Raw genomic sequence first — 14,503 nt, 5'->3', positions numbered from 1 at the left:
TATAAATCCTTCTCATTTGGGGACTGCCGGGGGTATGAACTTGTGTATCACGGGTCTTATCAGCACCATTACATCCTACCCTCTTTCTTTCAGCCTCTCATATTCGTTTTTTGGATCTACAGACCCCCCTCAATCTGCCACTTCTTTTTACATATTCTTTTGGGTCAAAAGTCATAAAGCAGCTGTCTCCATCCCCTCTAGTGTCCATGCAGTGTTCTATGCCAAGGGAAGCATCTGTTTGCATACCAGTGTGTACCATCAGAGCAGCACCTCTTAAAGTACCCAGTATAATAGACATCATGTGTGTTTGTACTTCTTTTTTCCCTACTACTTTACAATATCCAAGTACTATCTGTAGAATGCAAAGGCCTATCAGCAATACAATAAGGAGAGGCACTACTACATAAAATATTTCCCCAATCAGGTAGGCACCCATGAGAACATCCATTGGTACCAGTCCTCATCTTCTACTTTACTACTCTCCTTCTGCTTAGTAGTATGTAATGTGTGCGGGGCTGATATGACATCTCTGAAACTGCTGTTATCCTTATCATTAGCTGGTTTTGCATCCAGAAATGTGCCCCTATTTTTGCACAGACCCCTCCCATCCATAGCTGTGAGGAGGTGCAACACATACCTATTCTGGAGAGCAGTCAGTCTAACTGCCCGTATTTCTTCCGTGATGTCATTCAAACCTTTCCCTGTGGCATTTGCTAGCTGCAATAACTCCCATATAGTAATCTGAAGCCACTTTGAATTTGCTACTGCCTGTATACCATGGCCAGAAGTCGTGTAAATAATTCAGATGCTTTGCTGAATAGCCTTTATTTTTGGAGGATTGCTGCTAATCTATTTGCTGATGTCTGTGAGAAGTAATTGTACCTTTTGCTCCTTTGTAACAAAAACAGCTAGGAGTTCTTTTCTTTTTGGCCACATCCCTGATATGATATGATATATGATATGGCATTTATATTGTGACTGTACACAAGTATTTCAAGGCATGGTGAGGCAAGGGAAGACAGACAACGATCCTACATTGAGACATTGAGATTGCGCAAGTGCAGGGGAAGGGAAAGGGTGAGGGGAAAAGTACAGAGGGGAGGGGGCAAAGGGGAAGTGCATTACATGGGATCAGCCGCAAGATAAATAGAATAAATAAGCAATAAATAAAAGGTGCGGCCAGCTGGTGACAAGTGCAAGGGTAAATGCAGACATCAGGTGTCAAGTGCTGCTCGGGGACTGTAAGGATACAGAAGAACAGTCTTCAAGCATGGGGGTTTCCAGGGAGGCAGTGCAGGTGCGCAACTGGCGGGAAAGGGGACCTGGGCCCAAGATCAGAGGGTAGCCAGCTGACCAGTGCAGTATCAGTTACGGCCAGGAGTTTAACAGGGGAGAGTAGGAGAGAAATCAGAAGCAAAGAGAAAGGTTTTCAGGTGCTTTCAGGGAGGCAGGAAAGCTACTCCAGAGGGAGGCCCCAACCGAAGAAACAACTCGACCACCAACTCGTTGCTTGGTGAAGCGACTGACCCTGAGGCAGTTGGAGGTGGATGAGCTTGGGAAGGAAGATATTTAGGAAGAGGGCATTGAAGGTATTGAGGCCCCAGAAGGCCTTGTGAACAATGTAGAGGGTTTTGAACTTAATCCTCGCAGCCACTGGAACCAGTGTAGAGATTTCAGTCCTGGAGAGATACGATCCCTGGGTTTGAGGTGAAGGACAAGTCTTGCAGCCCTGTTCAGGATGAGTTGCAGCGGGGGGAGAGTAGAAGCAGGCAGATTTAGAAAGAGGATTTTGCAGCGGCCCAGCCTAGAGAGAACCAGCGCTCTAGAGACAGTGAGCTTCTGGGGGAAGGAGAGGAAAGGAAGAATACCTCTGAGGAGGTGCATCTGGTAATGTGACTTCTTAGAGACGTCAGAGATGTGAGGAGAGAAGGAGAGTGTGGGGTTGAAGATGACCCCAAGGTTTTTAGCCTCACTGGTGGGAGCAGGAAGAAGGCCAGGAGAGGCCAGCCAGAGAGTGACAGGAAAGGAGGGAGACGGTGTGCCAATGAGGATAATCTCGGTGTTGCTGGCATTAGGGCAGAGATCATTGGCAAGATCTTATTGCCCAGCAATGATCTGTCAGAGATCTTACTGCCAGATGTTCTTCTGCCAAAATGTGCCTCTGAAGCACCACCAATGTCGGTGAGTGCAGGGTGGTAAGAGCACAAACACCATTCCGATCTGATGGGAGATGTATCTATGCTCATATGCCACATGACCAATAATGGTCAATAAATACTGTGGCGCCCAGTCACATACCTGGTAAGTGCATGATACATTTACACCCTGTGTTATTCCCTATTTGCACAGTTACATTGTATCTGAAACATAAGGAAGGGCATATAGGTATTTGTATGTGCATGAGTTCTGCTCCAACAAGGTAAGAAACTTTGCATATTTCTTCCATTCAGCTCATCACATATTAAGAAATTAAACTGTTTCTTTGGCCAATTCAACCAACACCCTTGCACTACATTGCATTATCCCTTCTACACACCCTCCTTTTGTGAACACTTGTCCAATTATGTGTAGCTGTAGCCTTGTCGGGCACCACAGTACTACTGCTCCAGTTACATTCATGCATTTTTTTAGATCTTCTGTTCTATATGTTACTGCACCTCTATGTGGTCTTTGCAGTGTATAATATATGGCAATGTTCTTTGATCCTAAACTGTCTGCCATCCTTTATTTGCTTAATAAAATCATCTGTAAAAGGAGAACCAACTCTTTCTGCTCATTTAGCATAGTCCCAATGTCCCTGAAATAGTCCTCTAGCTTTTCAAAATGCAAGAAGAACTAAGCAGTGTGCTGTGTGTATTGATGCTTCCTGTCCTACACACAGCCTGGGGGCCCTCGTGGCATGATGAATGAGAGAGCAAACATAGCAACTCTCATTTGATCTCTTCCCAAGCACTTCTTGCATATGGCATTACCACATGTTATCAATGTATTAACAAAACCATTCATACTTATATCTTAGTTATGATTTCATGTTCAATATTTCTCTTTGAGCTATTATACTTCTGCTACTACTATTTTCCACTCCATATATTGCTACTACTTTTTTAACATATTTCTACTATATTCAATGCAAAGAAAAAGAGAAAACAGGAAATTTACTACACATTTCTATCCATAATAATTGAGTCATTGCTAAGTGACGTCTCGATTATCGTGGAAAAATAGAAACTGAGATTTTGTGGGTTACCGGATCAACAAAGTTACAAAATGTAAGGGCCAGCATGGATCATCTTCCTCTTCTCATTGCTCTGCAGCATTGCAGAGTGTGTGCTGCTGTTGCTCTTCTTGGCATCTTCTAGGTAGAGCCATCCTTTGTGGCCACAGATTTTCACAGCTGATTGAATGGCCAACTGCACATTGTGCATTCCTGTAAAGTAGGGGGAGCACCACGTGTGCACAAAATTGCACACAAACCAATATGACCTGGGTACAATTGGTAATGCACTGGAATCAATTCTGCTGTCTCTGAAAATGAGTTTCCTCTGTTATTGGCTGTGGATGGTTCTCCCTGTCAGAGCTTTACCTGGCTGGAAATAAACTTCAAGGCATCAGTCCTGGCAGTAAATATGCATGAAATTCATCTCCTAATGTAGCAGTGCAACCTTGGGCATTGGACAAGGCACATGGAGAAACAAGGGGAACATGCATTTGTCTGCCATTAACCAACTTGTGTGGGGTGAGGTGGTGATCTGAACCTGGCTGATTAAGTAAGGCAAAAAGAGCCAGAGGCAAACAATAGAGCCAATTTTTACCAAGAGTTCTTCTTAATTTAGCAATATCTTCTTTTAGCAAGCCTTTTATGCATTCTACCCGCCGTTCACTTGAGGATGATACATATTGCACAATGTGTGCTTTATGCCTAATAAAGAGGTAATCTCTTTGAACAAATCATTTGCAACGTGTTGCACAATATCGGATCGCAACACTTCACACATTCCCCACTAAGGGAATAGCTGGCGTTCAGAGAATTTGGCTGCTAATTTTGCATCTGGATGAGCACAAGGGCCTGCCTCTATCCATCATGAAAAGAGACGGACCATGACTATCATTTAATGATAGCTGTTAAAAGTTTGTATAATATCCCGTGCCTTCTGGGCCTAGCGACCCAAGCTACTCCTCACTGATGATGCCCAACAAGGTTGAAACATGTCTGGGGATGCTTGTGGTCTCGTGCAGAAGGGATGTGACTTAGCAGTTTGGGTTGGACTACCCCTTTGGGGGTGAGACCAAGCCTGATTTGCATATGGTCTTTCCCCTTTTGTAATGGCTTGGCAGGCAAAGAACGATGGTCTGGATGGTTGACCATAGCAATGCCAGAGGTTAAGATTTATTCTAAACCTTCCAGCCATCACCTCTTTGGTTTTGCTAATATCAACACTATCAATATAAAGATGCCAACATGGCCCAGAAGGGCACAGTAATATTTTAACTGTCTTCAATGTATGACCCGTAGTAACTTGCTTGCACACTACACAATTCACAATAAAGTTTTGAACGTGTTCATGCAATTTAGGGATGAACCAGTTCTCATTCAACTCCTTAGAAACATATTGGGGGTCATTACGAGTTAGGAGGTAACCATGCCGCTATTAGCGGCATGGCTACCCCCTTACCGGGTATCGGGCCCGGGTTCCTTAAATGAGGAATTACCGGACCATTCCAACTTTGGAGGACACAGTAATTCTTTATTTAAGGAACCCAGACATGGTACCTCCCCATTCCCATTCGAGCCCCCATAGGGCTCAATGGGAAGGAGAGGAAAGGCAGAGTACCTCTTAGGAGGTGCAGTAGGAAGTTTGACTTTTTAGAGACCTCAGAGATGTGGGCGGAGAAGGAAAGGGTAGAGTCAAAGATGACCCTGAGTTTCTTAGCCACGCAGGTGGGGGTAGGATAGGGCCAAGGGAAGCCAGCCAGAGAGTGAGGGGAAAGGATGGTGAAGGTGTGCTGATGAGGAGGATCTGTCTTGCTGGCATTCAGACAAAGATCATTGGTGGCACACCAATCTTGAATGGCAGTTAGGCAATCAGAGATAAGAGATGGAGAGGAGGTGGCCAAGGGCAACCTGAAAATGAGTTGATTGTCATCAGCATAGCACTGGAAATTTGAGCAGAAAATGGCAGTGCAGTGGGTTAGAGTTGCCAGGTATTGGTTGAAAAGCCAGGGTGAGACGTTAGACCCCTGCGGAACACCACAGGTAGAGAGGATGATAGATGATAGGAAGGACCCAAGTTGGACCTGGGACGCTCGATCAGACAGGAAAGTGGTCAACCAGGCCAGAGCCTGATCAGTAATACCCAGGTTTTCACGGAGATGGTGAGCAGGATGGTATGGTTGACCATGTTGAAGGCAGACGAGAGATTGAGGAGGATGAGGACAGAGGCAATGTTAGAGTCAAGGTTGGAGAGCAGATCTTCACGGATGTTCAGGAGAGCAGTTTCTGTGCTTCTGGCAGCTCTAAAGCCAGACTGGTGGTCATGGAGACAGACAACCGAATTGGAATGAAGGTTAAGATGAGATAATTCCAACTTTTCCAGGAGTTTGCCCAGAAAGGGAGTAATGGAAATTGGGTGATAGTTAGCTGGAAAAGAAGGATCAGCTGTGGGTTTCTTGAGAAGAGGATGCACAAGGGAGTGCTTCAGAGGGGAGGGGAAGGATCCTGAGGCAAAGGAGTGGTTGCAAAAATCAGCAAAGGCCAGATGAGGGTCTCAATGTGTTCCTTAATGGTTTTAGAGGAACAGGGATTAAACTATTTTGACAAGTCTTTCATAGAGCGGACCTGTCTAGCAACCTTGTCAGAGGAGAAAAGAGCAAAGGACGAGAAGGATGGTGGGTGGGTGGCTAAAGGAGGGTCAGCAAGCACAGATGATGAGGGGAGAGGAGGGGTGGGGGTGTAGAGGGTGGACAGGATGTCCTGGGGTTTTTAAATGAAGTGAGAGGCAAGGGTATTGCAAAGAGCCCGGGAGGCAACAGGAGGGGTAGAGACTTTGGCAGGGTTGGCCAGCTCCTTACAGATTTTAAAGAGTTTGGCCAAGTTGTTAGATGCCACAGAGACATGAGCTTGAATGTGGACTCTCTTCTTGGTGAGGACAGAGAGTCGTTATTGCCTTTGTAGCAGGCGACAGGTCAGTTTGTCAGAGGATGAGCAAGAAGCTCTCCATTTCCTCTCTGCCACCCTACACTTACATTTAAGTGTAGCTAGGTCAGAGTCATACCAGGAATTGCACTTGGCTTTGGACTTCAAACGGATCCTCATGACAGGGGCAAGAGCATCAAGAGTATCAGAAATTGAATAGAGCAGAGACAGGGCTCTGTTAGGATGTGAGACAGCCAGAGGTGGAGGGGGGAGAGAAAGTTGCGGCAAAAGCCTCAACTGACACACGCTTCATGGGCTGGATGTCCGAGAAGTTAGATGGCAGTGTTGGGGTAGGCTTGGTTTGTGGGGAAGAGAGGGAGATATGAGAGGAGAGGTGGGAGTGATCGCTCCAGGAGAGAGGAGTGGTCAGAGGAGATCCAGAGATCGAGTGTGTGTCCTGCAGAGTGTGTCGAGCCAGAGGGGAGGATGGTCAGAGAGAGAGAGTCACAGAGGTCACAGAAGAGTACAGAGGAGGAACAAGGGGAGTCTAAATGTATACTGAGGTCACCGAGGAGGAGTTGAGTGGTGGAGGCCAGGAGGGAGGAGGAGAGGTCCGCCCACTATGAGAGAAATGAGGTGTTTTGACTAGGAGGCCGGTGGGGGACAATGAGCAACCCCTCCTTCTCCACAGTTCCTACTCTTGCTGTGGTGCGCATCTGTGTAACTCTACAATCTGTGTTAGGGTTAATACAGTATAGGGTTCAGTTATTTGTATGCTATTCACTTTTTAATCACTCAATCATGCTATTAACTCTAGTGTGTCTGTCAAATATGATGCTGCTTTTGCTGATGAAAATGCTGCATAATTACCTCATGCAATTAAATCAGTGCCATTTGTGTGTGCGGTGAATTTCATGACTGCCACTGTAATAGGCAGTGACAGTGCATCAGTCAATCTCAACAACAATTCAGCATGCTGCACTAACATGCTGTCTGATTGCTGAAACCCTCTTAGTTTCCAGTGACACAGTCCTCAATGCACTGTCGATGTTACATATGCTGAATCAGAATAGATTGTCACCTCTATGTCAATGTACATTTTTAATGCTGTTATCAATGACGCTAGTTCTGCTGCTTGTGTGGAGTAGTGCAGCAGTAATCTTTTCCTTGCCACTAACTCATGATACTCTGCTTTACTGTGTACAACTGATGCTCCTGTATGTCTTAATCCAGTACTCTGATCAATCATGGATGGGACCATGTTGACCATGTTGAAGGCAGACGAGAGATTGAGGAGGATGAGGACAGAGGCAATGTTAGAGTCAAGGTTGGAGAGCAGATCTTCACGGATGTTCAGGAGAGCAGTTTCTGTGCTTCTGGCAGCTCTAAAGCCAGACTGGTGGTCATGGAGACAGACAACCGAATTGGAATGAAGGTTAAGATGAGATAATTCCAACTTTTCCAGGAGTTTGCCCAGAAAGGGAGTAATGGAAATTGGGTGATAGTTAGCTGGAAAAGAAGGATCAGCTGTGGGTTTCTTGAGAAGAGGATGCACAAGGGAGTGCTTCAGAGGGGAGGGGAAGGATCCTGAGGCAAAGGAGTGGTTGCAAAAATCAGCAAAGGCCAGATGAGGGTCTCAATGTGTTCCTTAATGGTTTTAGAGGAACAGGGATTAAACTATTTTGACAAGACTTTCATAGATCGGACCTGTCTAGCAACCTTGTCAGAGGAGAAAAGAGCAAAGGACGAGAAGGATGGTGGGTGGGTGGCTAAAGGAGGGTCAGCAAGCACAGATGATGAGGGGAGAGGAGGGGTGGGAGTGTAGAGGGTGGACAGGATGTCCTGGGGTTTTTAAATGAAGTGAGAGGCAAGGGTATTGCAAAGAGCCCGGGAGGCAACAGGAGGGGTAGAGACTTTAGCAGGGTTGGCCAGCTCCTTACAGATTTTAAAGAGTTTGGCCAAGTTGTTAGATGCCACAGAGACATGAGCTTGAATGTGGACTCTCTTCTTGGTGAGGACAGAGAGTCGTTATTGCCTTTGTAGCAGGCGACAGGTCAGTTTGTCAGAGGATGAGCAAGAAGCTCTCCATTTCCTCTCTGCCACCCTACACTTACATTTAAGTGTAGCTAGGTCAGAGTCATACCAGGAATTGCACTTGGCTTTGGACTTCAAACGGATCCTCATGACAGGGGCAAGAGCATCAAGAGTATCAGAAATTGAAAAGAGCAGAGACAGGGCTCTGTTAGGATGTGAGACAGCCAGAGGTGGAGGGGGGAGAGAAAGTTGCGGCAAAAGCCTCAACTGACACACGCTTCATGGGCTGGATGTCCGAGAAGTTAGATGGCAGTGTTGGGGTAGGCTTGGCTTGTGGGGAAGAGAGGGAGATATGAGAGGAGAGGTGGGAGTGATCGCTCCAGGAGAGAGGAGTGGTCAGAGGAGATCCAGAGATCGAGTGTGTGTCCTGCAGAGTGAGTCGAGCCAGAGGGGAGGATGGTCAGAGAGAGAGAGTCACAGAGGTCACAGAAGAGTACAGAGGAGGAACAAGGGGAGTCTAAATGTATACTGAGGTCACCGAGGAGGAGTTGAGTGGTGGAGGCCAGGAGGGAGGAGGAGAGGTCCGCCCACTCTGAGAGAAATGAGGTGGTTTGACTAGGAGGCCGGTGGGGGACAATGAGCAACCCCTCCTTGTCCACAGTTCCTACTCTTGCTGTGGTGCCCATCTGTGTAACTCTATAATCTGTGTTAGGGTTAATACAGTATAGGGTTCAGTTATTTGTATGCTATTCACTTTTTAATCACTCAATCATGCTATTAACTCTAGTGTGTCTGTCAAATATGATGCTGCTTTTGCTGATGAAAATGCTGCATAATTACCTCATGCAATTAAATCAGTGCCATTTGTGTGTGCGGTGAATTTCATGACTGCCACTGTAATAGGCAGTGACAGTGCATCAGTCAATCTCAACAACAATTCAGCATGCTGCACTAACATGCTGTCTGATTGCTGAAACCCTCTTAGTTTCCAGTGACACAGTCCTCAATGCACTGTCGATGTTACATATGCTGAATCAGAATAGATTGTCACCTCTATGTCAATGTACATTTTTAATGCTGTTATCAATGACGCTAGTTCTGCTGCTTGTGTGGAGTAGTGAGGCAGTAATCTTTTCCTTGAAACTAACTCATGATACTCTGCTTTACTGTGTACAACTGATGCTCCTGTATGTCTTAATCCAGTACTCTGATCAATCATGGATGGGACCATGTTGACCATGTTGAAGGCAGACGAGAGATTGAGGAGGATGAGGACAGAGGCAATGTTAGAGTCAAGGTTGGAGAGCAGATCTTCACGGATGTTCAGGAGAGCAGTTTCTGTGCTTCTGGCAGCTCTAAAGCCAGACTGGTGATCATGGAGACAGACAACCGAATTGGAATGAAGGTTAAGATGAGATAATTCCAACTTTTCCAGGAGTTTGCCCAGAAAGGGAGTAATGGAAATTGGGTGATAGTTAGCTGGAAAAGAAGGATCAGCTGTGGGTTTCTTGAGAAGAGGATGCACAAGGGAGTGCTTCAGAGGGGAGGGGAAGGATCCTGAGGCAAAGGAGTGGTTGCAAAAATCAGCAAAGGCCAGATGAGGGTCTCAATGTGTTCCTTAATGGTTTTAGAGGAACAGGGATTAAACTATTTTGACAAGACTTTCATAGATCGGACCTGTCTAGCAACCTTGTCAGAGGAGAAAAGAGCAAAGGACGAGAAGGATGGTGGGTGGGTGGCTAAAGGAGGGTCAGCAAGCACAGATGATGAGTGGAGAGGAGGGGTGGGGGTGTAGAGGGTGGACAGGATGTCCTGGGGTTTTTAAATGAAGTGAGAGGCAAGGGTATTGCAAAGAGCCCAGGAGGCAACAGGAGGGGTAGAGACTTTAGCAGGGTTGGCCAGCTCCTTACAGATTTTAAAGAGTTTGGCCAAGTTGTTAGATGCCACAGAGACATGAGCTTGAATGTGGACTCTCTTCTTGGTGAGGACAGAGAGTCGTTATTGCCTTTGTAGCAGGCGACAGGTCAGTTTGTCAGAGGATGAGCAAGAAGCTCTCCATTTCCTCTCTGCCACCCTACACTTACACTTAAGTGTAGCTAGGTCAGAGTCATACCAGGAATTGCACTTGGCTTTGGACTTCAAACGGATCCTCATGACAGGGGCAAGAGCATCAAGAGTATCAGAAATTGAATAGAGCAGAGACAGGGCTCTGTTAGGATGTGAGACAGCCAGAGGTGGAGGGGGGGAGAGAAAGTTGCGGCAAAAGCCTCAACTGACACACGCTTCATGGGCTGGATGTCCGAGAAGTTAGATGGCAGTGTTGGGGTAGGCTTGGCTTGTGGGGAAGAGAGGGAGAGATGAGAGGAGAGGTGGGAGTGATCGCTCCAGGAGAGAGGAGTGGTCAGAGGAGATCCAGAGATCGAGTGTGTGTCCTGCAGAGTGAGTCGAGCCAGAGGGGAGGATGGTCAGAGAGAGAGAGTCGCAGAGGTCACAGAAGAGTACAGAGGAGGAACAAGGGGAGTCTAAATGTATACTGAGGTCACCGAGGAGGAGTTGAGTGGTGGAGGCCAGGAGGGAGGAGGAGAGGTCCGCCCACTCTGAGAGAAATGAGGTGGTTTGACTAGGAGGCCGGTGGGGGACAATGAGCAACCCCTCCTTGTCCACAGTTCCTACTCTTGCTGTGGTGCGCATCTGTGTAACTCTATAATCTGTGTTAGGGTTAATACAGTATAGGGTTCAGTTATTTGTATGCTATTCACTTTTTAATCACTCAATCATGCTATTAACTCTAGTGTGTCTGTCAAATATGATGCTGCTTTTGCTGATGAAAATGCTGCATAATTACCCCATGCAATTAAATCAGTGCCATTTGTGTGTGCGGTGAATTTCATGACTGCCACTGTAATAGGCAGTGACAGTGCATCAGTCAATCTCAACAACAATCCAGCATGCTGCACTAACATGCTGTCTGATTGCTGAAACCCTCTTAGTTTCCAGTGACACAGTCCTCAATGCACTGTCGATGTTACATATGCTGAATCAGAATAGATTGTCACCTCTATGTCAATGTACATTTTTAATGCTGTTATCAATGACGCTAGTTCTGCTGCTTGTGTGGAGTAGTGCAGCAGTAATCTTTTCCTTGCCACTAACTCATGATACTCTGCTTTACTGTGTACAACTGATGCTCCTGTATGTCTTAATCCAGTACTCTGATCAATCATTGATGGGACCATGTTGACCATGTTGAAGGCAGACGAGAGATTGAGGAGGATGAGGACAGAGGCAATGTTAGAGTCAAGGTTGGAGAGCAGATCTTCACGGATGTTCAGGAGAGCAGTTTCTGTGCTTCTGGCAGCTCTAAAGCCAGACTGGTGGTCATGGAGACAGACAACCGAATTGGAATGAAGGTTAAGATGAGATAATTCCAACTTTTCCAGGAGTTTGCCCAGAAAGGGAGTAATGGAAATTGGGTGATAGTTAGCTGGAAAAGAAGGATCAGCTGTGGGTTTCTTGAGAAAAGGATGCACAAGGGAGTGCTTCAGAGGGGAGGGGAAGGATCCTGAGGCAAAGGAGTGGTTGCAAAAATCAGCAAAGGCCAGATGAGGGTCTCAATGTGTTCCTTAATGGTTTTAGAGGAACAGGGATTAAACTATTTTGACAAGACTTTCATAGATCGGACCTGTCTAGCAACCTTGTCAGAGGAGAAAAGAGCAAAGGACGAGAAGGATGGTGGGTGGGTGGCTAAAGGAGGGTCAGCAAGCACAGATGATGAGGGGAGAGGAGGGGTGGGGGTGTAGAGGGTGGACAGGATGTCCTGGGGTTTTTAAATGAAGTGAGAGGCAAGGGTATTGCAAAGAGCCCGGGAGGCAACAGGAGGGGTAGAGACTTTGGCAGGGTTGGCCAGCTCCTTACAGATTTTAAAGAGTTTGGCCAAGTTGTTAGATGCCACAGAGACATGAGCTTGAATGTGGACTCTCTTCTTGGTGAGGACAGAGAGTCGTTATTGCCTTTGTAGCAGGCGACAGGTCAGTTTGTCAGAGGATGAGCAAGAAGCTCTCCATTTCCTCTCTGCCACCCTACACTTACATTTAAGTGTAGCTAGGTCAGAGTCATACCAGGAATTGCACTTGGCTTTGGACTTCAAACGGATCCTCATGACAGGGGCAAGAGCATCAAGAGTATCAGAAATTGAATAGAGCAGAGACAGGGCTCTGTTAGGATGTGAGACAGCCAGAGGTGGAGGGGGGAGAGAAAGTTGCGGCAAAAGCCTCAACTGACACACGCTTCATGGGCTGGATGTCCGAGAAGTTAGATGGCAGTGTTGGGGTAGGCTTGGCTTGTGGGGAAGAGAGGGAGAGATGAGAGGAGAGGTGGGAGTGATCGCTCCAGGAGAGAGGAGTGGTCAGAGGAGATCCAGAGATCGAGTGTGTGTCCTGCAGAGTGAGTCCAGCCAGAGGGGAGGATGGACAGAGAGAGAGAGTCACAGAGGTCACAGAAGAGTACAGAGGAGGAACAAGGAGAGTCTAAATGTATACTGAGGTCACCGAGGAGGAGTTGAGTGGTGGAGGCCAGGAGGGAGGAGGAGAGGTCCGCCCACTCTGAGAGAAATGAGGTAGTTTGACTAGGAGGCCGGTGGGGGACAATGAGCAACCCCTCCTTGTCCACAGTTCCTACTCTTGCTGTGGTGCGCATCTGTGTAACTCTATAATCTGTGTTAGGGTTAATACAGTATAGGGTTCAGTTATTTGTATGCTATTCACTTTTTAATCACTCAATCATGCTATTAACTCTAGTGTGTCTGTCAAATATGATGCTGCTTTTGCTGATGAAAATGCTGCATAATTACCTCATGCAATTAAATCAGTGCCATTTGTGTGTGCGGTGAATTTCATGACTGCCACTGTCATAGGCAGTGACAGTGCATCAGTCAATCTCAACAACAATTCAGCATGCTGCACTAACATGCTGTCTGATTGCTGAAACCCTCTTAGTTTCCAGTGACACAGTCCTCAATGCACTGTCGATGTTACATATGCTGAATCAGAATAGATTGTCACCTCTATGTCAATGTACATCTTTAATGCTGTTATCAATGACGCTAGCTCTGCTGCTTGTGTGGAGTAGTGCAGCAGTAATCTTTTCCTTGCCACTAACTCATGATACTCTGCTTTACTGTGTACAACTGATGCTCCTGTATGTCTTAATCCAGTACTCTGATCAATCATGGATGGGACCATGTTGACCATGTTGAAGGCAGACGAGAGATTGAGGAGGATGAGGACAGAGGCAATGTTAGAGTCAAGGTTGGAGAGCAGATCTTCACGGATGTTCAGGAGAGCAGTTTCTGTGCTTCTGGCAGCTCTAAAGCCAGACTGGTGGTCATGGAGACAGACAACCAAATTGGAATGAAGGTTAAGATGAGATAATTCCAACTTTTCCAGGAGTTTGCCCAGAAAGGGAGTAATGGAAATTGGGTGATAGTTAGCTGGAAAAGAAGGATCCGCTGTGGGTTTCTTGAGAAGAGGATGCACAAGGGAGTGCTTCAGAGGGGAGGGGAAGGATCCTGAGGCAAAGGAGTGGTTGCAAAAATCAGCAAAGGCCAGAATGAGGGTCTCAATGTGTTCCTTAATGGTTTTAGAGGAACAGGGATTAACCTATTTTGACAAGACTTTCGTAGATCGGACCTGTCTAGCAACCTTGTCAGAGGAGAAAAGAGCAAAGGACGAGAAGGATGGTGGGTGGGTGGCTAAAGGAGGGTCAGCAAGCACAGATGATGAGGGGAGAGGAGGGGTGGGAGTGTAGAGGGTGGACAGGATGTCCTGGGGTTTTTAAATGAAGTGAGAGGCAAGGGTATTGCAAAGAGCCCGGGAGGCAACAGGAGGGGTAGAGACTTTAGCAGGGTTGGCCAGCTCCTTACAGATTTTAAAGAGTTTGGCCAAGTTGTTAGATGCCACAGAGACATGAGCTTGAATGTGGACTCTCTTCTTGGTGAGGACAGAGAGTCGTTATTGCCTTTGTAGCAGGCGACAGGTCAGTTTGTCAGAGGATGAGCAAGAAGCTCTCCATTTCCTCTCTGCCACCCTACACTTACATTTAAGTGTAGCTAGGTCAGAGTCATACCAGGAATTGCACTTGGCTTTGGACTTCAAACGGATCCTCATGACAGGGGCAAGAGCATCAAGAGTATCAGAAATTGAATAGAGCAGAGACAGGGCTCTGTTAGGATGTGAGACAGCCAGAGGTGGAGGGGGGGAGAGAAAGTTGCGGCAAAAGCCTCAACTGACACACGCTTCATGGGCTGGATGTCCGAGAAGTTAGATGGCAGCGTTGGGG

This window comes from Ambystoma mexicanum, chromosome 6q (genome assembly GCF_040938575.1).
Source record: "Ambystoma mexicanum isolate Mex_15411 chromosome 6q, UKY_AmexF1_1, whole genome shotgun sequence".
Taxonomy (NCBI): domain Eukaryota; kingdom Metazoa; phylum Chordata; class Amphibia; order Caudata; family Ambystomatidae; genus Ambystoma; species Ambystoma mexicanum.
Note: the sequence above shows the minus strand (reverse complement) of the source record.